A 24336-nucleotide genomic window follows, 5' to 3' on the forward strand; every position below is an offset into this window, starting at 1 on the left:
GCCGGTCGACGTGGCGTGGACTCAAAAACTCGCTGGAAGTCCCCTGTGGGAGTAATGGGACACGCTTCCTCTCATCCCTAAATGCGAGAGTGTTGCCGGTGCAGGATTTTGGGCACAAACTGACCTCTCAGTTATGTCGCACTAATTTTCGATGGCATTCATGTCGGGCGATCTGGCTGGCCAAATCATTCGCTCGAATTGTCCAGAGTGACCGTCAAATCAATCGCAGACAAACGTCGCCCAGTGACGTGGCGCATTGTCATCCATAAAAATTCCATCGAAATGGTCCCCAAGTAGCCGAACATACCTATTTCCAGTCAATTATCGGTTCAGTTGGACCAGAAGCGCCAGTCCATTCCACGTAAACATAGCCCACACCTTTACGGAGCCACTGCCTTCTTGACAACTTGGGTCCGTGCCTTCGTGGGGGTCTACGACACACTCGAATCCTACCATCATCTGTTACCAACTGAAATCGGGTCTCACGTAATCAGGCTAGGGTTTTCCGGTCGTCTAGGGTCCAACCGATATGGTCACGAGCCCAGGAGGGACGGTGCAGGCGATGTATTACTGTTAGCACAGCCACCCGTGTCAGTCGTCTGCTGCCATGTGCATATCGCTACCCCATGACTTTTGCCATCTGAATGTAGCTCCACGTAGAACACGGGAGGTCTTGAGGTAATAGGATCTTAAGGGCCTGATCAGGAAAAACAACACTGTGTTTATACCCATCATTGAATTCAGATAAATAGTTATGGAGGTAGAAGAAAACAACCAGCTTCCCTTTCTGGATGGGCTCGTCAAGCGAAGACCAGATGGCACACTAGGACACATCGTCTACCGTAAGCCGACACATACAGATTTGCACCTGCATGCCTCCAGCTGTCATGCTCCTTCAGAGCTAGAGGGTGTTCTAAGCACACTGGTGCACTGAGCACGCGAAATCTCGGACTGTGACAGCCTAGCGGCTTAATTGCAGCACTTGCAGGCCGTGTTCCGCACGAACGATTACAACAACCGGCAGATAAAATGGGCCGTAAGACCGAAGAAGCCGAGACCGCAGCCTTCCGAGGACGAAGACAGACCGGTTGCGACAGCGATCATACCGTATGTCGGAAACACATCGGCAAAGTCGGCAGAATACTCAGAAAATATGTCAAGTGCGTGTTTCGCCGTCCATCCAAAACGAAAACATTATTAGGATCAGTCAAGGACGACTTAGGACTCCGGAAACCGGGAGTTTACAGCATCCCTTGCCAGTGCGGGAAAATGTACATAGGCCAGACCATCCCGACGGTACAGGAGAGATGTAGTGAACATAAACGCTACCACAGACAACGCACAGCCGACCACGCCCGCCGTGGCAGAGCACTGCAACGCATATGGAAATGACATGAACTACAATGGCACAAAGGTGTTGCAGCAAACGAACGCCTTCTGGGATTGTCTCCTCAAAGAGGCAGTGGAGTTCCGGATGCATGACGAACTAATAAACAAAGACAGCGGTTTCCAGTTAAGCAAGCCTGGGATCCAGCTTTAAGCATGATTAAAACACGACAGTCTACACGGAAATCCGCTCATGTCAGAACACTTGTAAAAGAAGAAGCATTGTCACCACGACGGCTGAGTTCCGCAAGCGGCCGTAGCCGCGGAAGGACCGCGGTCTATGATCCGTCGCGGGGCGCCGCGCTTCCCCCACCACCCAGCGCCGCCCTTCCCCCACCACCCAGCGCCGCCCTTCCCCCACCACCGGCCGCGTACCGCTCGGAAGCGCCCAGACGGAGGCTGCGGGAGAGGGGTGGAGATTATATAAAGTCGGCATCCGGCTCACACCGTTACCGTCGCACGCCAACCCCACTAGCCTATCGCCATGCCGAGAAGTAGGAATGGAGGAAGAGGCAAGATTGCTGCTGCTGTGGAGCTCCTGCTAAACGCAGTCGGGAGTAACGGTTGCGGCAACAAGAAGAAGAAGCGGAAGCCTGTGGCACAGTTACAGTGCTATAAGTGTCAAAAGCTTGGACACATAGCCAAAGAATGCGACGGTGTGGTTGCGTGTGTTAAGTGCGGGAAACCGCACGACACACGCAACTGCACAAAACCAAGAGGTACTGCAGCGCTGTGCGTGAACTGCGGTGGCTCGCACGCCGCAAGTGCGCGCAGCTGCAGTTACCTGAAGACGTGGAAGCAGCGGAAGTCGGCCACCATGCACGGAAAGGTGGCCCAAGAAGAAGAAATGGTGGTCACCCCGCCCCCTGCCTTAGTAGGGGAAGCGGGCTGCGCCACCAAGACGACGTGGACGCCCTCCGCCAAGCGTGGCGGAGGGGAGAGCGGCCCTGAGAGCGGAAATCGAAGAGATTCGCGAGGAGCTGTCTCAACTAAGGCACACCGTGTACCTCGCGTCCTGCACGAAGACGGGCATGGCACCGACCCCCACCTGTACGGGGGTAGACGCGGCAACACAAACGACCGCCTCCCTGGCCGACGCGGCAACGCAGGTTGCTAGGGAGGTGGTCATACAGTCGGGGAAGACCACCGACAACAAGGAGACGGCCCCCTCGGAAGCAGTCGTCACTCCTGTCTCTGCGGAAACGCAGACGACACAGGAAGCGCCGATGGAGACCGAGGGAGAAGAATAAGACGAGCCGTTCGAGTGCCTCCCCCTCCCTAACAAGAACTGTGTGAGGGAGGTGCTCACCAAGATCGCCGATTCCCTGCGAGACGGTAGCTACCCCCATCATGACCATCCTTACCCTTTCACGGTAGATTACATCCCTCCCCTTCCTCTCAAACCTTACGATTTCCATTGGGGGTGCGAACCCTTAAACCAGAAGCTGCGCGGGAGGGAAATCGTCAGGTGTGGAGATCTGGAGCTCATAAACAAGCACCCGATCTTCACGGACGAGGACTGGAAATACATGACTGAGGAAGCAGTCAAGTATATCCGGACACAGACGCCGCCAGTGGACTGGTCCCGCCTGAAGAGAATAGAATTCGGGCAGCCAGGAAGCAGTAAGAAGAAGAAGAACAAGAAGCCGCCGGAATCAGCCGGCAGATAAGCTGCTGCATCCACAGAAACCAGAGGACAGACCAACACGCGAAGAAAAACCATTCCAAACCGAGAGGACTTCAGGAGGAACAGCTCAAAACAGCTTAAACTCCGCTACGTCGGGCCAAGGCAGGCCCGTCATTATAGTGAGTGAGTGAGAGGTCAATCAGACACCAAGAACGCCTGAAGATGGCAAGACGTCGGCTTGCCGAAATATCGCGCCTTTTGGACGACGCTACCTGGCTGAATACCTGAGAAATTTTCAAGCTCATTTACAATACTGTAAAATATCGTATTAAAAACAGATGCAGCAGTACACAGTCTCCTGTACAGCTCTAAACCTAAAATTACTATGCGTCTCTCCAGTAACGAGGGTGGCAGTTGGTTTCTACACTGGCTTGGAATTCGTACTTGCCCCACACCAAATGACTCCAGCGCATGTTTCATGCTGATCCCAAACTGCAGTGTCGCTCGTGGACGTTTGAAGAAAAGGTGTTCAGTAGCTGGACCAGGAATAGCGCGGTATGCTGGTGAACTGAGAGCAGAGAGGGACCTACATGCTTGACGCACCATGAGGATTTGCCGCTGAATGGTGAGTGACGTTTCGCCAGTCTCAGCACAGAGATCTGGTATGGGGCTGGTCCCGTAAGCACTCGTGGCCAGCCTGATCCCCTCAGGATGGATCTCGTCAGTGAACTTAAGGTTTATCCGTACACTGCACACCCATTGACACCCTCTCACAAAATGTCTATAAAACTGGAGCAGACGCGCTCTGTCTCGCTCCGCAAGACCTGTGGGTAAGGCACTTTAAAACATTGCCTTCTGAGTCCTTGCCTTGAGGTCCTTTAGCTGTGGTGACCGCGACAGTTTTGAATTAAAAATGAGGCCCACAAACTTCAACGAGTCTTTAAAATGTAGAATTCCGTCCTTCATATAAAAGTCTGTTCAGTTAAAAATACAACGAGAAGGATTAAAAGTAACACACACACACTGTATCTTCAGAAAATGTAAAACTTCTCTTGGCAGCCTACTCCTCCAGCCTCCTCACTGTAAGCTGCAGTAGTGTTGGAGGAAGAACATAAGACTGGAAAATCGTCCACAAATAAGCACGCAGACGTTACACTGTTTATGGCTATGGTGAATAGGGTGACAAAACACTTCCGTGTAGTATACGAGCGGAGCATGCTTCACTTGCACTTCCAACCATTCTGAATTAGGTTGCATAACTTTTCCAAATTAGTGCTGGCACAGTTCACCTGCCACAACCACGGTCGACCCCCGCTCCAATCACTGTGCGACAGACAGAGTGCTTCGTCTGTAACGACAGCGGCGTGAGCCTGACGCCAACCTCAGACCCCGCTGCCCTCCTCCCTCCCTCCCTCCCTCCCACCCTCCCTGCGTCGAACGGCCAGCTGCCCGGCTGGGCTCGCGCTGTTATTCGTGGCGGCAGCCCATAAAACGCGCTGCGGCGGTAATTAAACTTTCTGCATGGAATGGCCCACGGCTGGCAGCGCCCGAATAATTAGAGCGCAGCATGCGACGCCGCGCCACGTTTTAATTGTGACGTCCGGCGGTAGTGGCAGCAGCAGTGCCAACGCCAGGTACGGCAGAGGTGGCACCACTGGAGAGCGACGCCGGATTGCGGTGATTTTTGACAATTTCGGGGAAAAATATCTTTTCGAAGAGGGGAGCACTTTTGAGTAAGCGAAAACATTGGGAAAATTTTTGGGGAATATAATTTCGGCGCCAGGGAAATTGGTGAAATATTTTAAGTCTAACCTTACCACTAATGCCATCTTTAAAATTATCATACAGACAACACATACTTAGTTTTCTACATGTTCACTATGTTTTGTGCCCTGGCAAGACATTCACAAAATCTTTGTAATACGAGGCCTGTTCAGAAAGTAAGCTCCGATTGATTGCCAAATTGAAACCACAATGAACATCAGAAATGTTTTACTTGTAACAATTAGCTACACCTTTCAGCTACTTCTCTACGTAGTCGCCGTTCTGACTTAGACTTTTGTCATAGCGTTGTACCAACTTTTCAATAGCCTCATCATAGAAGGCAGCCGCCAGTGCTTTCCGCCAATTCTCCACGCTGGCCTACACCTCGTTGTCTGTGTCAAAATGTTGTCTTCAAAGACAGCGGTTCATGTGACCAGAGATGAAACTCAGGGGGAGACAATTGCGGACTGTATTGTGGGTAATCTCACATTTACATTTGAAAACAATGCAGGAGCATCTTCATTGCCCCTGCAGAATGCGGCTGAGAATTGTCTTGAAGAAGAAACAGCACGACAGTTATGTAATGTTAGCTGCATAGCTTCAGGCGAAATTTCTCACCAGGCCCTCGTACTTGGCGGCAGACACTATTTTCTAGACATCTTTACGCACTCACTGCGAGCTCAGAAATGAGAAGAGCGACGTGATGCTAACTGGGGTTATACTAGAGACACTACCCAACACATCTGTGCAAAGCTTTATCGGATTTTCATAGTCGTTTCCATTTCGCGACCGATCGGAGCTTACTTTCTGAACGCCCCTCGTATATGTGAAAAAAGAAACATTTATCTGTATTATTATTATTATTGTCATTTTTATTTCATTTCTGTATGAACGGTTGTCGATTATGTAGACTCTGTAAAAAAAGAAATAATCTTTTTCTCATTTTTATGTTTGTGCAATAATTATGTATCTACATAAAATTATCGTACAGACAACACATACTTAGTTTTCTACATGTTCACTATGTTTTGTGCCCTGGCAAGACATTCACAAAATCTTTGTAATATATGTGAAAAAAAGAAACATTTATCTGTATTATTATTATTATTATTATTATTATTATTATTATTGTCATTTTTATTTCATTTCTGTATGAACGGTTGTCGATTATGTAGAGTCTATAAAAAAAAATCTTTTTTTCATTTTTATGTTTGTGCAATAATTATGTATCTACATTTAGCAAATAACGTCTGTGGTCGGCGAGTGAAGAAATCAAAGCAGACAATGATAATTAAAAAAGATAACAAAGATGCAATTAAATTGCCTATAAATAGTGGAGGTTAAAACATTACTCCCCCTGTCTTCTTGTAGCCGTTAAAGTTATAAGAGCCTGCAACGCTCGATTGAATGCTTGGTTAGCTTTCTTTTGTTCCTTGTTCAAGAAAGACGCAATTGGAGGCTGATGAATAAAAAAGGCGTGTACTTTAAATTTGTGTTGATTTTTGAACACAGAAATTGTTAAAAACACTTGTAATAATTTATTGCTAGCTTGCCCATTATTTCATTAGCCGTTTTCAGCATATTTAGAATTTTTAATGACGCAGAGCTGTGCAGAGATAGCGGGAGCCGCTGCCGCGGCAAATCCAAATTAAATTGAATGAAATCAGTTTTCCGGCAAATAAGCGGGCAGGTAGCGGTACATTAAAATTATTTCTTTCAGCTTCCCGGAGACCCCAGAGGTGAATGGTGGATTATATTGTGTTATTCTGAGGTGGACATGGGCAACTGCTACTACAATATCAGTGACGTAATAATTTAAGTAAATCAGAGCAATAAAGTTTTACTTGTGTGATATCAAAGACTGTTGTGATGAAACCTATTGTGGCTAATAATATAAAAACCAAATTTCATTTTTAGTTTCCTGCTCTCGTGTTAGTCGTGGCGATCAACAGTGTCCATATATTAAAAAATCCAATGCAGATTTTACGTTTATCGATCATAGCATACTGTAACTTCTGTACGTATAATAAGAGTAATTTCCAATGCATTTCAGAGATGAAAGTAGCGAACGACATGTTTAATTCCGTAATTAGTTACAGTAATGATACCGTGTTCCATTTCTAACAAGCCAGATGAGTGTTATATCAAAATAGTTTGCAAATTAAAGATCATACGTGCACAGCAGGAAATCTTTTAGTGTTGTGCGAATCCCGATGTAACAGATCAAGGTGCACAAAGTTAAAATATTTTCTGCTGTAGAAACTAATAGTAAGAATCGTATTTTATCTGTTGTAGTCGCAACAATAAGCAATATACAGTTAATTAAAATATTATGTCATATAAACTGCATATAAAGTCAAAAGCGCGGTGGGGATTACGCGACAACTAGATGTCTCTTCCTCTCTCTCTCTATCTCTCTCTCTCTCTCTCTCTCTCTCTCTCTCTCTCATTCTTTGTTCTGCCTCTCCCTCCCTCTCCCGATCTCTTTCCGTTCAAATCAGTCATTATGCTTTTCCATTTGTCGTGTTCGGTGTTAGCTTCATATCGATGGTTGCAAGACACCAGCAGATTTGTTGTGCATATCGACGACATGACGTGTTCAAACTCTGCTAGCCGAAGCAGGCAGTGTTCGATATTAGCTTCATATCGATGGTTGCAAGACACCAGCAAAAGTGTTGTGCATATCGACCTGATGACTTGTTCAAACCCTGCTAGCCGAAGCTGGTAGTCCATGTAATGTCTGATACAAAGTTTTATATCTCCCCTACGGAGACAAAGAGAGATGTGTGCTTACGTGAGTTATGGTTTTGTAGGCGTAAAAGATAGCTAGCACTGATTTCGCCAGAAATTTGATAAGTGGTTGTCATTACTCCAAACTTAAGTACAAAAATGTAGGAGCTTGCGATGACGTAAACGTTCCCGTCGTAATAAAAGTTGATGCTCTTCACGGGTATGCAACCCGATTTCATCGCTCTGGCAACACAATATTTAGATAGTCCAAGTGGCCGCCTTCTTCAGATGAGGTTGCAGGAGCACAATCACGCCGTAACTGAGGTAACATCAGATACGGCGGCTCCTTTATGCCCAGGGAACACGACGCTGGGCGTGCGTGAGAAGTGGAAGGGCTGCCGCCAGTGAAGCGAAGAATTGCGGCGCCGCCAGCGGTATAAATTAACAAGAGAAATGAATCGCAAACTAAGAGGCAGCCGGTCGAAAACCAGACTGTTGTGCGACGCAAATTTCTGCTCCGTCTTCCCATTACTGCGATTGTATACTTAAGGAATCTACAGAAAAACCATTATCCGATGACGTTATTAATAGAGATAAAAGCTTTCCTTTAAGCAAAGTGTGGAATCCTATTTTATCCGATATAAAATAACAACAATCTGGTTTTCAACTGGCTGCATCTTAATTTGCGATTTATAGCTTTTATTAGTTCCTACCGCCGCCGGCGCTGCAATTCTTCGCTCCTCGCCTCTGTTCCCTGAGTAAAAAGGAGCCGCCGTGTCTGATGTTACCTCAGTTTCGGCGTGACTGCACACCCGAAATCTCGCCTGAAAGTGGCGGCCAGTTGGTCCGGGAGAAATATCGTATCGCCAGAACGATGAGATCTGGCTTCAGACCTGTGAAAAGCATCAGTGTAGAGGCTTCATTGTCCCGTGTTGCATCCATTTCTGTCTCTTCTCTTGCATTCACCAAAGAATTAATTCACCGTGGAAGATGGAGCAGTAGTTAGTACACTGGACTTGCATTCCGGAGGACAACGGTTCAAACGCACGTCTGGCAGTACTGATTTAGGTTTTCCGTTCAAAAATGGTTCAAATGGCTCTAAACACTATGGGACTTAACTTCTGAGGTCATCAGTCCCCTAGAACTTAGATCTACTTAAAACTAACTAACCTAAGGACATCACACACATCCATGCCTGATGCAGGATTCGAATCTGCGACCGTAGCGGTCGCGCCATTCCAGACTGTAGCGCCTAGAGCCGCTCGGCCAAACAGGCCGGCTAGGTTTTCCGTGATTTTCCTAAATCGCTCCAGGCAAATGCCGGGACGGTTCCTTTGAAAGGGCACGGTCGATTTCCTTCCCCACTCTTGACACCATCCGAGCTTGTGCTCCGTCTCTAATGATTTCGATGTCGACGGGACGTTAAACTCAATCTTCCTTCCATCCTTCCAAGAAGTAATTCATTACGAACACAGCTGCCGAAATCTGTGAGTTTGAGTGTACTTTTTGTGGTGGTTATTTTGTAGATGTTTTGCTTGTTGTTGCATCTCCGTGTTTTTATTTTTTTTCACAGTACGTTAACTGAAAGTTAGTAAGTAGGCATGTATTACCTAAAGTAATTATTATCCGAATGTATTGGACTGTATGGGCAGCCGAACCACATTTTTTGCTAAGTTTCCATATTTCTACTGTTGCTAGTTAGGGTACTTTGCTTGATGCAAACTAAAAGTTTCATTCTTGTCTAAAGTAAAGCTAAAAAGCTGCAGCTAAACGATTTTAGATTTTTTTTAATAATTAGAATTATGGCGAAATCAGGTGCTGCTAAAACATACAATTTCGATACCTACTTACTGCGTGAGATCTGTGAGTATTTAGTAGAGTGGTGAAATATGTAAGTTTGGGTTTGGATGCCGCTATGTGTTTTTATTTATGGTGAGTTGGCAATGTGGGTTTTCGGGTTGGTTTCTGTGCCATTACAGGCGTTATGGGCTTATATTCGTCTAGTGGAATAATCTGATAGTGTCACTAAAGTGCCCTGTAGACGATAGAACCAGACGACGCCGACCATCGGACCAAACCACACACCACAGACCGATCCGATCGAAGATATACGCACAACTCTCCTTCACTGTCGCTGGTCAGAAACTTCCTTGGTGTGGTTATTAAATAAACATTGCTTCTTTGTGGGAAATTATTATACTGTCAGTTTTGATATTTATTTCCGGGTGGTTCACACGTTGAAAAGACGACGGAATAAAAGCGTTTCGCAAATTGTGCAAATGCACACTATAAGAGCATAAACAAAGATTTGTCTAACCATAAAACTTGTAAGAAGCATATATAGGTCCTCAAATTTTCGCAGTGTGGTTGCACAACTTAAGATTAACAACGTTTTGTGATGCAGTTATTCCTAGGGAAAGGAAAGTAGCACAGCTGGAAGTGGTGGCATTCAATGCAGAGCACTTTTTGCCATCACGAATAGACCGTCTAGGAGATCTGCAGTAAACAAGTCATCCATTATACTCGCTCAACCAGAATTGCCGCGCCATCAACAGACTGATATTGCCATTAATTGGCCTTGTGCAGGGAATCTTCAGAAGTCAGGGACTGTGATGGCCAGTAAATTTGGTGATTGCAAGCAATGTCTCTGCCTGCCATTAATCGGTGCCCTTGGAATACTTCATATTCTCGTAGAAGCAAAAAATTGTTCAAATGGCTCTGGGCACTGTGGGACTTAACTTCTAAGGTCATCAGCCTCCTAGAACTTAGAACTATTTAAACCTAACTAACCTAAGGACATCACACACATCCATGCCCGAGGCAGGATTCGAGCCTGCGACGGTAGCGGTCGCGCGGCACCAGACTGTAGCGCCTAGAACCGCTAGGCCACCCCAGCCAGCTTCGTAGAAGAGAGTGATAGAAATTCGGCGTATCCATATTTGTCAAATAGGAAGAGAGAAACACAGACGATAGGAATATTACAATATTCAGCACTACGTCAGTTTTAATTACATTACCAATTTATTGGCAACCGGTTTCGACGATGCAGTTAGAGGGCCTGGTGATGACGAAGTGTGCTGTCGAAACGGTTGCCAGTAAATTAGTAACGTTATTGCAGCTGACGATAGTGTTGAAAATTGTAGTACATGCATATAGAGACACAGCGTCGTGCCAGAGCGGCCAGCACGTCCGCTTCCTCTTGCGGGTCTGCACAGCACCGGCGCGCGGCCCTCGGCAGGTGCTGCTTCTTCCATCTGCTCCATTCTGAATGCCGAAACAGAATGAACTCCAGCCAGCACAGAGTGTCCTGCAAAAGCCTCACAAGCAGACATGTCGTGCACTCTCATGGGATACGGCCGAACCCACTGCTGGGTAACTACCACAGACAGTGGTGGACAACTCCTACCGATATGAGCTGGTACTGCTCAGTTAGAAAATAAAATGAATTTCTCAAAACAGTTCTTTGTACCATTTTCACCAATCACCTTCCCAGAGCACAGCTGGTAATCCACTGAAGACATTAAAGTGCCGTCTGTCTAGCTTAAGTCCATTCTAACATCAGTTTCGTTCATTCATATCACGAAATTTTTAAATTCCAATTTCGAAAATTTCTGATTCTGATTGAGTTTGACGTATGTATCATATTTATTCTAAGATGTCAATTTTTAAAATGACAACATTTTTTATTACTCACAAATATAGTCTGGTGAAAAAAGTCGTGGGATACCTTTAAATATCGTGTCGAACCTCCTTTTGCCCGGTGTAGTGCAGCGAGACGACGTTGCATGGACTCAACAAGACGTGGAAAGTTCCCTGCAGAAATATTGCGCCATTATACCTATACAACTGCCGAGAGTGTTTTCGGCACAGAATTTTGTTCACGAACCGACCTCTCGACTGTGTCCCGTAAATGTTGGACGGGATTCATGTCATCTAGGAGGCCAGATCATTTGCTCAACTGCCCAGAATGTTCTTCGAACAAATCGCGAACAAGTCTGCTCCGTTGGCATGGCGCAGTTTCATCCACAAAAATTCCATCTTTGTTTGGGAGCAAGCAGACTTACATAACCATTTCCAGTCAATAACCGGTTCAGTTGGACCAGAGAACCCGGTCCATTCAATGCAAATACAGCCCACACCGTTATGGAGCCATCACCAGCTTGCACAGTGGCTTGTTGACAACTTGGCTCCATGGCTTCGTAGGGTCTGTGCCACACTCGAACCCTACCACCAGTCCACTCCAACTGAAGTTGGGACTCATGTAACCAGGCCACGGTTTTCCAATCATCGAGGATCCAACCGATATGTTCACGAGCCCAGGGGAAGCGTTGCATGTGATGTCGTGCTGTTAGCAATTGCTTGACCGTTTGCAATTCTGGGAGGTCGCGTCCCTGGAAAGTGGTGGTGACAACCAAACCGTTAGTCGCTGCCAACTGCAGTTTAGCAGAATTGAACGGAAATGGTATAATTTTGGCTCACCTTACATTTACTGCTAAACCCGAACCAACAGAATGTGGTTACGTTGGTACAGCTCAGAGATGCAGGCGTTTCTCTCTGTTTCCCCCATGGAACAGTCAAAACAGAGACATTCATCCAGTTGTGGGGTGCTGGTTGAGCTGTTTAGCATACGCCAAAGATCCTACAAGTCCGATCCCTAGGAATCTACAGAGAAGGGAAGCTTTCAGTAAGATCATGCAAATTAAGAAAAACAATTTCCCGCAACGGAAACGTCTTATTGAAGGAAAACTACTACAGTGTGGCCATGTTAATCGTGAGAGTACAACGGGTACCACACCAGACACGAATATGTTAATAAAGGAGCTCCTCTAACTACAAAAGCAAAGCAGCTAGTGTGGTATCGATAGTTCTGATGCCACAGCGTAGGTTGGCACTACGAGAGTGGAAGATCTTCGCCGACCACAGCGCCCTCTGGTCCAAGCTGTACAGCTCTACGAGCGCCGCTCCACTTTAGCGCAGTTCATCGAGAGCAGACGGCCGGAACACTTCGCTTCAGCTTCGCTTCGTATAGAGACTTTGCACGATGGTCTAACGCTTCGCACATATGTGCTCATCTGTACAAAGTTACGTATGCATATATATTTATATATATACATATTCATGCACCAGTAAAAACCTTTTCTACTTTACTTGCAGTACCGACGTGTTTTACCTCACCTGCTCCTACTCGCTTCCTTTATTCGGCCAACCTTTTAAGTTTTCAGGAGAAAACCCACGCGCCGCCTTCCAGGCGGGATACAAAAACTAGACGTCACTATAACATTGGTTTATTATCGTAAAAGTTCAAATAAATGAATTATCCACTGAATTCAGTATGCAAATCTTTAATAAGTGGACAAAAGGATTCTAATTATGAAATAAGCCTTGGAACAAGTGGGTGGACACATGAAAGCATAACAAGAAACTATATTTCGGATATGGCCAATGACGGCATGGCTTAAAGAAAGAACCCGGAAAAAGTAAATACGAACACCGATAGAATCATCAAAGCGAATGATGGAAGCAACTAATTGGCTGTGGACGTTAAAACTGTGCAATGAAACCCTGTTGTACGTTAATTAGCCTCACATTCCCCTCAATTCGTTGACTGTATCACTTGCTCATTCTTACCTCGCTTACATGGTGAGAATGTGGAATGCGGCAGCAGTAACGGCTGGGAGTTCTTTGTTCAGATCGCTCTCTGTGCTCTGCCCTAAGATGGAGACATCCTCTTCTGCAGCACCTCGGCAGCAGGTATGTACTGTTCAGTGCTCCAGCAGCAAGTGTCGCCTCTCTTCACCCCCTAAACTGTGGCTAGTTCTGCCAGTGTAGAAGTCGCACAGGTCACGTTTCAGCAGACCTAGTGAGTTCTGACCAATAATTTGGAAATTTGTGATAAATTCCTATGGGACCACACTGCTGAGGGCATCGGTCTCTAGGCTTACACACAATTTAATCTAACTTAAACTAACTAACGATAAGGACAACACACACACCCATGCCCGAAGGAGGACTCGAACCTCCGACGGGGGGAGCCACGCGAACTGTGGCAAGGCACCTTAGACCGCTCGGCTACCCCGTGCGGCCTGACCAATAATAAGTTCATAAATAAGTTTAACATATTCCTACTCTCAGCGATTTGGTCACGGTTGACCAATGAAGGACTGGCATGGGGAGAAAGAGAGAAAATATCTCCCCCTCCATGACAGGTATCTGACCTGAGCAATCGAAAGGCTCACACATAGACATCCACGGAAAAACATGCCTTCTATCGAAAGAATTATTGTTGGTCAGTAAAAGCCTCTGTTATCTGGAATTACAAGAACACTTTTCTAGTGTGTCTGCAGAAAAATGACTGGTCCCACGTTCATCCGTTCAGAGGGCAACACCTGGTTTCAGATTTTATCTTTCCAAAAAATGTTTCTCCTTGTGTCTCACACAAAGCACTTTTATGGCACGCTGGCCGCTCCGAGGTTTCTGCTGTGCGGACATGGGACTTGGCGAATTCTCTGTCCTCTAACTGACTGGGAGGGCTACTTCCACTGCCAAATACGTTTACAAACTTTCTCGTTCTTTTAATTCAATTTCTGTGCCCTGAGTCAGCTAGAAAGTGCTCCGAAGGCTGCAGAAAATAGCAGGGCCCCATCACCCTAATTAAAGGAAAGGAGCAGAAGATGTAATTAGTTGAGCAGTCGTTGGCTGTTTTGAATATTGTCTGAAGTTATCACGAAGCTATACGGAATCGACAATACTGACTACTTGGATCTGAATATTACATTACCAAATAGGTTTCGAGATAAACTGCCGAGTAATACAATCATTCAGAATAGATACACAGTAAGGAACACTGATTAACACGGTATCTTAAAATAATAAATAAAAATATTTTCCCATTCGTTTTTTCTCCAGAGGCTCATCACAACAGTGAAAGAGTGAGATTAGCTGTGGCTTGCCTGCTAGTAAAATGCTTGGAAATGGTGACAAAGCTTGTGGAACATTGCAAACAGTACCATTTCAGAAAGGCAGGCAGTAGCTGAGAAGGGATTAATACAAGGCTGCAGTCTTTTCCCATATTATTTAATCTGTACGTAGTGTAGACTGCAATGGAAACTAAGGAGGAGGAGGGGAAAGGAACTTCAGTTTAGTGGAAATAACTACAAACGTTAAGGCTGGCCAATGACATCGTAATTCTATCAGAGACAGAAAGGAATTTTTGAAGTTCAGTTGAGCGGAATGGAGGGTGACTTGAAAAGAAGTTAAAAGATGAGCATCACTAACAACTAAAACAAGGTTAATGGAATGTACTGGAATTGAATCAAGTGATGCGAGGGAAATGATTCTGAAGATGAGAAATTAAAAAAAGTAGGCAGCTTTTACCATTTGGAAGCAAAATAACTGACTATGGGAGAAGTAAAGAGAATATAAACTGCAGACTTGCAATATCATTTTAAAGCGTTTTTGAAAAAGAAAACTTTATTAACATAGTATACAAATTTTAGTGTTTGTAAGTCTTTACTGAATGTAATTGTCGTCAGACATTATAAGACAGTAAAGTGTGGAAACAAACATCGTGGACTAAAACATTTGAAATGTGATGTTACAGAACAATGTTGAAAAACAGAAGAGTAGATTCGGAAAACAATGAAGAGCTACTGAAATGAAACAAGGAGGAAAGGGCTGTCCGGTAAAATTTGACAAAAAAGAAGGGGTTGGTTGATAGGACACATGCTGAGGCATAGTCAATTTGGAGGTTGAGAGAAATGCACTATGCTAAAGAATCTATAGGGATACCGAGGCTTTAATAGAGGAAGCAGAGTCGTGTGGGTGTAGATTTCAGAAAGTTTCACAGAGATGGCGAGAATCGCACAGTATAGACTAACGAATGGAAGCAATGTACAAACAGTCTTTAGGCTGGGGACTATTAACTGCGGTCTCATAAATTCAAAACATTCTCGTTCGCCGATTATTTTATCATACTGTGCTAACAAAACACCACTTTAACAAGAGTTCTTTTCCACAAACTGTTGAAGTGGTGACAAGCACAAATAAAAAGTGATCATGATGATAGTTACAGCACTTCCGTTCTGAAATGACTGTGATTGTAACAGCCTTCCCGTGTGCATGAGGGCTGTAGTTGGTGGCGCACAGCATCAGTTACGGCTCAGAAGGTTTCGAGATCTCAATTGGCTTATTCTAGAGATGTCCCTCTTGATGCAGAAAGTAACTCTCGACCGTTACTACTTTCATGAAACGGTGCTGAAAATGTAATGACCGTAAAAAAAATACTGGTCTGCCTTTTAGTAAAGAGAACACAAATTTTGTTCCAAGGGATGACGTTTTATTTTATTTTTTTATATTTTTGTTTATCCTGTACTTCTTGATACAGCACTGTTAACGTTACACACAAGGTATTACACAACATGTCACCCTTGTAAATCAGTGCTTGACACTCTTGAATAACAGCAATGTCGAACAAAGTTTATAATCGCGTATTCAACACCAAAGTTTAAGATTACTTTGAACATAAAATGTCGGAAACACTAACACAATGTCACACTCCTGCTCTTTGAGGATTCAAATGCGCGACTGCACTCGGCTCCTGGCAAAGCTTCGGTGGTCTGACTGTCTCTGATAGAATCTCAGAATGGAGCGAGGTGGCGCAGTGGTTAGACACTGGACTCGCATTCGGGAGGACGACGGTTCAATCCCGCGTCCGGCCATCCTGATTTAGGTTTTCCGTGATTTCCCTAAATCACTCCAAGCAAATGCCGGGATGGTTCCTCTGAAAGGGCACGGCCGACTTCCTTCCCCATCCTTCCCTAATCCGATGAGACCGATGACCACGATGTCTGGTCTCCTTCCCCGAACAACCAACCAACCAACCAGAATGAGTAACACAGTTTCACAGAACAAGTATCCAGTGACTTAAAGTTCGCGACCGCACTTGGCTGCGTCCCGTGCCTGAGCCTTCCTGCCACCACGAGGAATCTACAGTATAGCTTTTCAACCAATCCGGACTACCTTTTGCGGTTATACTTAGCTTGGCCACTGGCTAGCGAAAAAACCTGTTTCGGGGTGGGCTGTGACGCCATAACACTTCACCAAGATGGTGAGAGTGGTAGGGTATAAAATTTATGCTTGTCGTTAATCTTATATCGTGGTTCAGAACCACCTGAAAACACCCAAATTTCAACAATGCGCATCAGATTTACGGCCCTGCATGCCCATCGGATAAGTTGCGTTCAAACAACGGACCTGGCCCAATAAGTAAGATGATATGTACCATATCTTATGCACAACAGATAACTAGGATTATCACCTCCTGAATACAATATAGGCATGTGGAGCGAAGGAAGCTGACGTCATGAACAGTGCAGTAATCAAATCTCCTGACACAACACTGACCTTTCCTCAACTCAAGGCGCATTAGAAGACAAACTTTATATTTGTACTTTGACGTCTCACACAGTATGGATTTGGGAGGGAAATTATGGATTACTGGGGTGCGCTAAATTACCGGGAGATTCTTTAAATACGAGATGAGCTTTGTTCGTCAATTATCATTTATCATAAAATATGAAAAGGGCAATGGGTCAGAGTCCCACCATCAAGGACACCATAAAAAAATACTATTCTTCTATGATTCTTTGATGAACAGTTGTTTCAGGAATGCTAAGAACGCAATCCGACGTCCAAGGATTGGAAAGAAGTATACGAAATGGGAATGGAGAATATCCTCTTACGTATTCATGTACTGACACAAGCGGCACCCCCATCAACTTCAATTCTACCGTGCAACAGCGTACTAAGTCTCAGAGAGTGGCGGGAGTGCTGGGGACATGTAGCTGGTGAGCCGAGGTATACTCGTGACAGCTTTGCAAAAAGGGACAAATATTTAGAAATCGGTAAATAAAAGAAATGTCCCATATTGCCAGGTAGGGATCGTATTCACCACAAAGCTTTCCCAACACTATTTGCATTGGATGCTGGCGATGAGTAAGTTTAACGCACAGGGATCTCTCCAATAAATTCAAAATCTGCAAAATAATGACCAATTTGCTATGGATGTGAGTAATTGTTACTCAGGGCTTTGAGTCCTACTGTTTAGCCAATGCCAATTACCAATAGACTTTAATCAAAGGACATGCGATCAGGTGAGGGGCTGAATTTACATAAACTGCAGTAAATACTATATCCACAAAACAATTAAAATTTCCAAATGCTTTAAGTACTTGTAATACTTAGGACTTTGAGTTCTGTCGTTTAAGAATGGCCATTGGTCAATAAACTTTAAGTAAAGGACACGTGATCAGCTCAAGCCCATTATTTACCCAAGCTCCAGTAAATCCAGAACCCAAAAAACAAATAAAAATTCCGCCTGCACGTAAGTACTTGTTCTATTTAGGACTCTTTTAAGTTGTATCGGTTAAGCAAGGCAATGATCAATGATCTTTAAATAATGGCCAAGTGGATGGCTGAGGGCTACGACAAAGAAAACTCCATCAAAATCTGCATTAATACACTGCTTAGGAGTCTACACGTGATTAACGAAAGAATAAGAACAGACTGCAAATAGAGGTGCTCATGATACTTTAACACTATACACATGAGAGCGTAAGTCTGACGGATTCTCTAATAACTCAAAGTGGATCGAGAAATGGTACATTCAGCACACTAGTTTATGCAAAGAAGCTTAAGGATAATAAATAATCAAGAAACATTTGCATTTACAAAGGAATGGAAAGAATTAACTGTAATCTTAGTTTAAATTAAACTGACCGAATATATCCTTGTCCATAAAATCAGTGGAGCGCTTTAAGAAAGCCAGGCCGATTGGAAGAGTAGCTTGTAGTTCCTTTCTACGAGTGTTCAAATGGCTCTGAGCACTATGGGACTTAACATCTGTAGTCAGCAGTCCTCTAGAACTTAGAACTACTGAAACCTAACTAACCTAAGGACATCACGCACATCCATGCCCGAGGCAGGATTCGAACCTGCGACCGTAGCAGTCCCGCGGTTCCGGACTGAGCGGCTAGAACCGCTAGACCACCGCGGCCGGCTCTACGAGTGTCTCCCCCTCTCATACATAGGTGGGGGAGATTTCCGTTACCAACTGTCCATCGGCGCTGTGCAATAAAAAAATAAGAAAGGAAGAAGATTTCCACCCTGGGCCATTGGCCAGCCTCTCTGCTTTCAGCAGTGCCCATCTATCAGTTAACTTGGCGCTACGAAGTCACCGCTCTACAAAACGAAACGGGCTGTGCAAGCGAAAATAAAGAAACGGACGGACTCTTTTCTCCTCCGAAAGCTACGTGTTGCTGTGGCAGCATGAAACAGCAGAAAGGCTAGACATTACCAATGCCCTAAGGCGCCAGGCGCACTTCACGGATATGATACTGATTCTTTTGCTCCGTTCGAACGTCATCGCTGTCTTATTCGCTAATCTACCAAAAATCCTAATGCTCTCCCTATATATCACGATCTGTGTGCATGTATTTCGGATGTGGGAACTGGGTGGTTGCATGACCTTGAAAAGTAGCAGAAACTGGTGGTTAAAAGTGAAGCGCCCCCCCCCCTTTTCTTACCTATATGAAAAGCTTTAGCCATCTAGAAACAAGTCTCCAGTCACCAATCTGATTCATTAACCTGTCCTAACGCACTAATTGATGGACTATCAAACAGTTGTCCTTTTTCTTGCAAAGATGACAGCAGGTGGGATAAAATTTCCAGGACAGCTCGTACAGCTCATCTCGCGTCCATCGGCCGTCGTAATTTAGTATATTATTATTATTATTTTGATTGTTACCGACTTACGTAGTGGGCCTTAATAAAAATGATATTTCATTCAATTTTGATTTACGATTAAATGCTTTCGTGAAGTTCTCCTTTTTAACAATATTAATCTTAAATTATTTGTTACGTTAATGAATGTTAGACTGGCTGAATCTTCAAACATGAGCATATAAGTTGAACAATGTAATAAACTTTTCATATTAATTTCCTTGGCTAGTCAGTTCACTTTAAAGCAAAAATTCTTCAGTTATTAGTTACAATTGCGGCCCACACACACGCGCGAGAGTATTTTTTCTTACCTCCGTTAACCACTGCCTCGTAGTCGGAGTCCTGGCTCTGGCTCTCGACTATGGTACTGAAAATAAGAATCTTAAAGCTACGTATTTTCTGCAACTTCGTGCGGCTGTGGAGAAAAATGAATATTATGTTAACAGCGGGCGAGTTTTTCGCTTCCGCTAAATTTTTATAAGTTAATATCGCCACATAATGGCGTCGTTGGCTGCATCGGCTGCTACGATTGTTCAACTGTAAATTACTCGAATGCAGGTTAATTCAAAGGAAGGCGGACATGAAATCGGGATCACCTCTCACAAATTAAAAGTGCACAATAATATTAAATCAATATATTATCTTCTTAATTAGTACAAATATGCTTACATTTGCCAGCACTCGCAAGATGTCCATCTACACGCAACCAAGACAAGACAAGAAGAGAAGACGACTAAAAAAAATTAACAAAAGAGCGTATCTTGTCGTCTCTTTAGATCATTTTGTTATATTTCTTTGCACTCGAAACTTACACAGAGAAATTATTATTTTACGGGTACATTATAAAATATATATATATATTATTCAATTTTTAAATGTCTCTTCTTTATAAATACCTTTTTTTTAGCCTTTTCGTAATATAGCACTGGGGACGCTATACTCATCACAGTAGCGTGATGACCTCGTTTTGCGCTACTTATTGCCCCTATTTGCTCCTTTCCTCTTGCTGCAAGTGTTTTATAAGGTTTCAGTATACTTGACAACGTAGACTCATCTGAATTTCAAATTTTTGTTTGTTGTATACGATTAGACGTTGAGTCTTGTCACATATTGCACCATTTTACGATTTACTAGATACCAATTCAATACAAATGTTACATGTTTCCTAGGTTTTCCTGTGTTTGCAGCAACATTCCCCAGTCGCTTATGGTGAAGAAGCACTTCACTACTTAGGGAATTGCCATCGGAAGCACAAGACAGTAGCCTGCACAACCTTGTAGGGAACTGCCATCGGAACCACAAGACAGTAGCCTGCACAACCTTGTTAGCCGACAAGCCTTCACCGAGGGTGCCTCAAATGTTTAAAGCCTGTCTTACGCGAGAGACTTTCTCGTCGACATCGACCATTCGTGGTGGCTGCGCATCGCTTTTCCTGCGACTAAATCGGCAGTCAAACACGTCGCGAGTGAATCAGTGACGTCACTCATCAGCTGACTGTGCCCGGTGTAGGGTCCTAAAATCCCGAGTGTGCTGCAGACAGCGCAGGCACAGAAAGAGGTGACTGCTGCGTCGCCTACTAACATCGGAAGTGGACCTATCCTCATTCATGCTGTCCAACGGATTTTGTGCTTTCGTGTCAAGAAAATGGTTCAAATAGCTCTCAGCACTGTGAGACTTAACATCTGAGGTCATCAGTCCCCTAGAACTTAGAACTACTTAAACCTAACTAACCTAAGGACATCACACACATCGATGCCCGAGGCAGGATTCTAACCTGCGACCGTAGCAGCAGCGCGGTTCCGGACTGAAGCGCCTAGAACCGCTCGGCCACAGTGGCCGGCGCTTTCGTGTCCTCATACTCTTTATCTTACTACTCACTTTGTTTTCTGATACACTGCAAAGCTCGTATGAGGATTCGATATCTTCTCAAAAGAGTGAAATGTATATCAAAAGCAAAAAGCAAGAAAAGACCGACGCTACGCGCAATACATAAAAAATATTCGCAATGAAAATTATTTCTACAGTGACAGAATCACATTTATTGAAAGTGTAAAGTTGTTTCCGACCTTATATGGCACTTCGAAAAAAAACAGGACACAAAAGCTAAAATTAAAAGGCGCTATTTACTGCCTTCTAAATATTACTCGATGTGTATCTATACTATCTGACCAAAGTATCCAGACACTCGTTAGTGGATATTAATTTGGACAATGTCCACCCTTCGCTTTTAAGACTTTCAGCGAGGTGTCTGAATGTTTGTGGAGGAATGGCAGCCCATCCTTCCTCAAGAGCTGAAACAGGAAAAAGTAGTAATTGCGGACACTGAGGTGTGCAGTGAAGTCCATGTTAGTGGGGGGGGCAATGGCGGCACGAGGACAGTTTCTTAGTGTGGGTTGCCTATGTAAGGGATACATATATGGGTCAAATGGCTCTAAGCGCTATGGGACTTAACATCTGAGATCATCAGTTCCCTGGACACATATACATTCAGGGGAAAACCTATTGTTTTCTTTTGATTGATAGGTCCTTAACCCATTTTTCTGCAAGCCAGACATTGATGGCGGGTAAATACCTATTCAATTTAGTTAAATCAACAATAAGTATTTAATACCTACACATTATTCGATACAGCACACTTTTGTGTTCACAGTTACGTTTAATACAGCAAACCTACATTCATATTTTACAGTTATTAACAATTAAATTCATTTAAACATATTATGGTCCCTTCATTATTTCAGGTAAAGTATAGTAGCAGAGATTCAGAAGGAGAAATCCACGTCTCTCATTACGGCAGCCAAAACTGACTTCTGCTGCAACAGCCCGAGATTTTAAACAAAAATTTGGAATGCAGACGTGTCTGCATTGTCAACTGTACAGAGACCTACTGAAACACTTGCAGCAAGAGGAAAGGAGGAAATAGGAGCAATAAGTAGCGCAGAATGAGGTCGTCACGCTACTGTGATGAGCTGCATGAGCTGCCCTGGAAATTTTATTCCACCTGCTCTCATGTTTGCAAGAAAAAGGACAACTGTTTGACAGTCCATCAATTAGCGCATTAGTACTGGGTAATGAATCAGATTGGTGACTGGAGACTTGTTTCTAGATGGCTGAAGCTTCTCATATAGGTAAAAAAAGGGGGTCGCTACACTTTCAGTTACTTTTCAAAGTCATCCAGCCACTCGTTTCCCACATCCGAAATACATGCACACACGTCGTTGTACAGTATATAGGAAATATCTTAGGATTTTTGGTAGATAGCAGATAAGACAGGTAAATATTCTCATACAAAATCTTTACTAACTTTGGTATATGCATTTACACACACAGAACAACTCTTTACTTATTGTTATTATGACAAGTTTAAATGACATCTCATTTAAATTTTAACTTATAATTTAAATGCTCATCTGAATCTTCTATTTCTTCCTCCAACGAGTAATTTGACAAATACAGAGAAGGTATATTTTCTTCCTGTAAAATACTTGTTTTATCGCCTTAACTATTAGCTCAGTTCCTTCCTGCAGTTCTTCTAGGCGAGAGCATTCGACGATTTTAAGTTTTCCTCTTACTTCCTCCATGACGCTATTGTTAAAACCGTTCCACATCTTCCTGTGTGTATGTCGGCAACTCTTCTGCTCCAAATTCTTGCGAGATTTCTGTGTATAACTTTAAGTGCACAACTTTAGCAAACGAGCGTCCATTAACTGTAGTTATTCCATTAGTTTTAAACTCGGAAAATGGTTGTTCTGTTGCCTCACTGAGATATAACCATCCTTTTTAAGCCGATCAAGATGGGAATAGAGCTTAATAAACAGATTTTTCGTGTATCCCTTAATATAGCAAACTTTCTCGCTTCCATAGATTTCGGCCAGTACTTCAACACGTGACCAGTTTCCATTGCTGTTTATTGTAAACGCCAATATTTTTAATCCCCCTTTGTAGCCAGCTTTTTCGATATAGGATGTTTAAATCCATATGTAAACGTAGCCTGCACATTCGCAATAGCTTCTTCCTTTTCCGATTGCAGCTGATAATCTTTCTTTACGGCAGTTGTCTTCTCCATACACTCCAGTCTTCTTTTTTTTACTTCGAGGTCCTCCATTTCCAGTTTTCTTTTCCGTACACTTAAGTCATTAACTGCACTTAAAGCAGTAATTTCTTTTATGGGGAATGGTTTAAGTCTGTTTGCTACATTCGTTCTTTTTTGTTAAGACTTGTGGTATAACATTATTTATAGGAACCAGTCCCAATTCGGTGATATCTATATCGGACGGTACTGTGGAGAACAATGCTCTAGATTGAGAAAAATAAGTTCCTCCTCCCGTAACGTAACACTTTTGTGTAGTACTTATATTGACTTCATTGGAGTCAGAGTTAAGAAACTCCAAGTACTTTACAGGTAGATAACTGATACTGTATGCAGGCAGAGCATAACATATAAGGTTTTTCGGTCTTGAATGTCCGTCAGAGTTAATTGCACACCAGTCAATTTTCGGGTGTTCTTATTACTTCAGTAGACAAACTGCAAACCATTATTAAACACAACACAACAGTTGTCCGTTAATTGACGCCACATGGAAGCAAGAGTAAAATGGAGCACATTGTAAATACTGTTGTTGGTGTCTAATGCCTATAAACATTCTTGCACAGGGTCGAATACACGGTCTATTCTGTAGTTGTATATTGTAGCCCCCAATGTCATGCTGCTTAGCCAAGGAAGACCTCAAAGTTTCTCGTAGTTGCATGCCTGGACACTTTATAAAATCTATAATGTGGTTAACAATATCTCTGTTCACTCCTAGACTTGTGATCTGACTGATAAATTTGTTATATATCTTTACAGCTGCAGCTTAACCTCGTTTGATAGTCTATTACAAATATCTTATCGTTGTCCACAATCATACTGCTCTTTCCCTGGCAATCTCCTTCCATGCAGAAATCGTGGGTTGATATTAAGTAGTTCTACATCTCAATTTTGTTAAAAGTTGCGGCAAAGTCTTGCGCTGTGTCCAAATCCAAAAGGCAATAGTTGTCTACACGTAGCTGCT

Source organism: Schistocerca serialis, chromosome 6 (genome assembly GCF_023864345.2).
Source record: "Schistocerca serialis cubense isolate TAMUIC-IGC-003099 chromosome 6, iqSchSeri2.2, whole genome shotgun sequence".
Lineage (NCBI taxonomy): Eukaryota > Metazoa > Arthropoda > Insecta > Orthoptera > Acrididae > Schistocerca > Schistocerca serialis.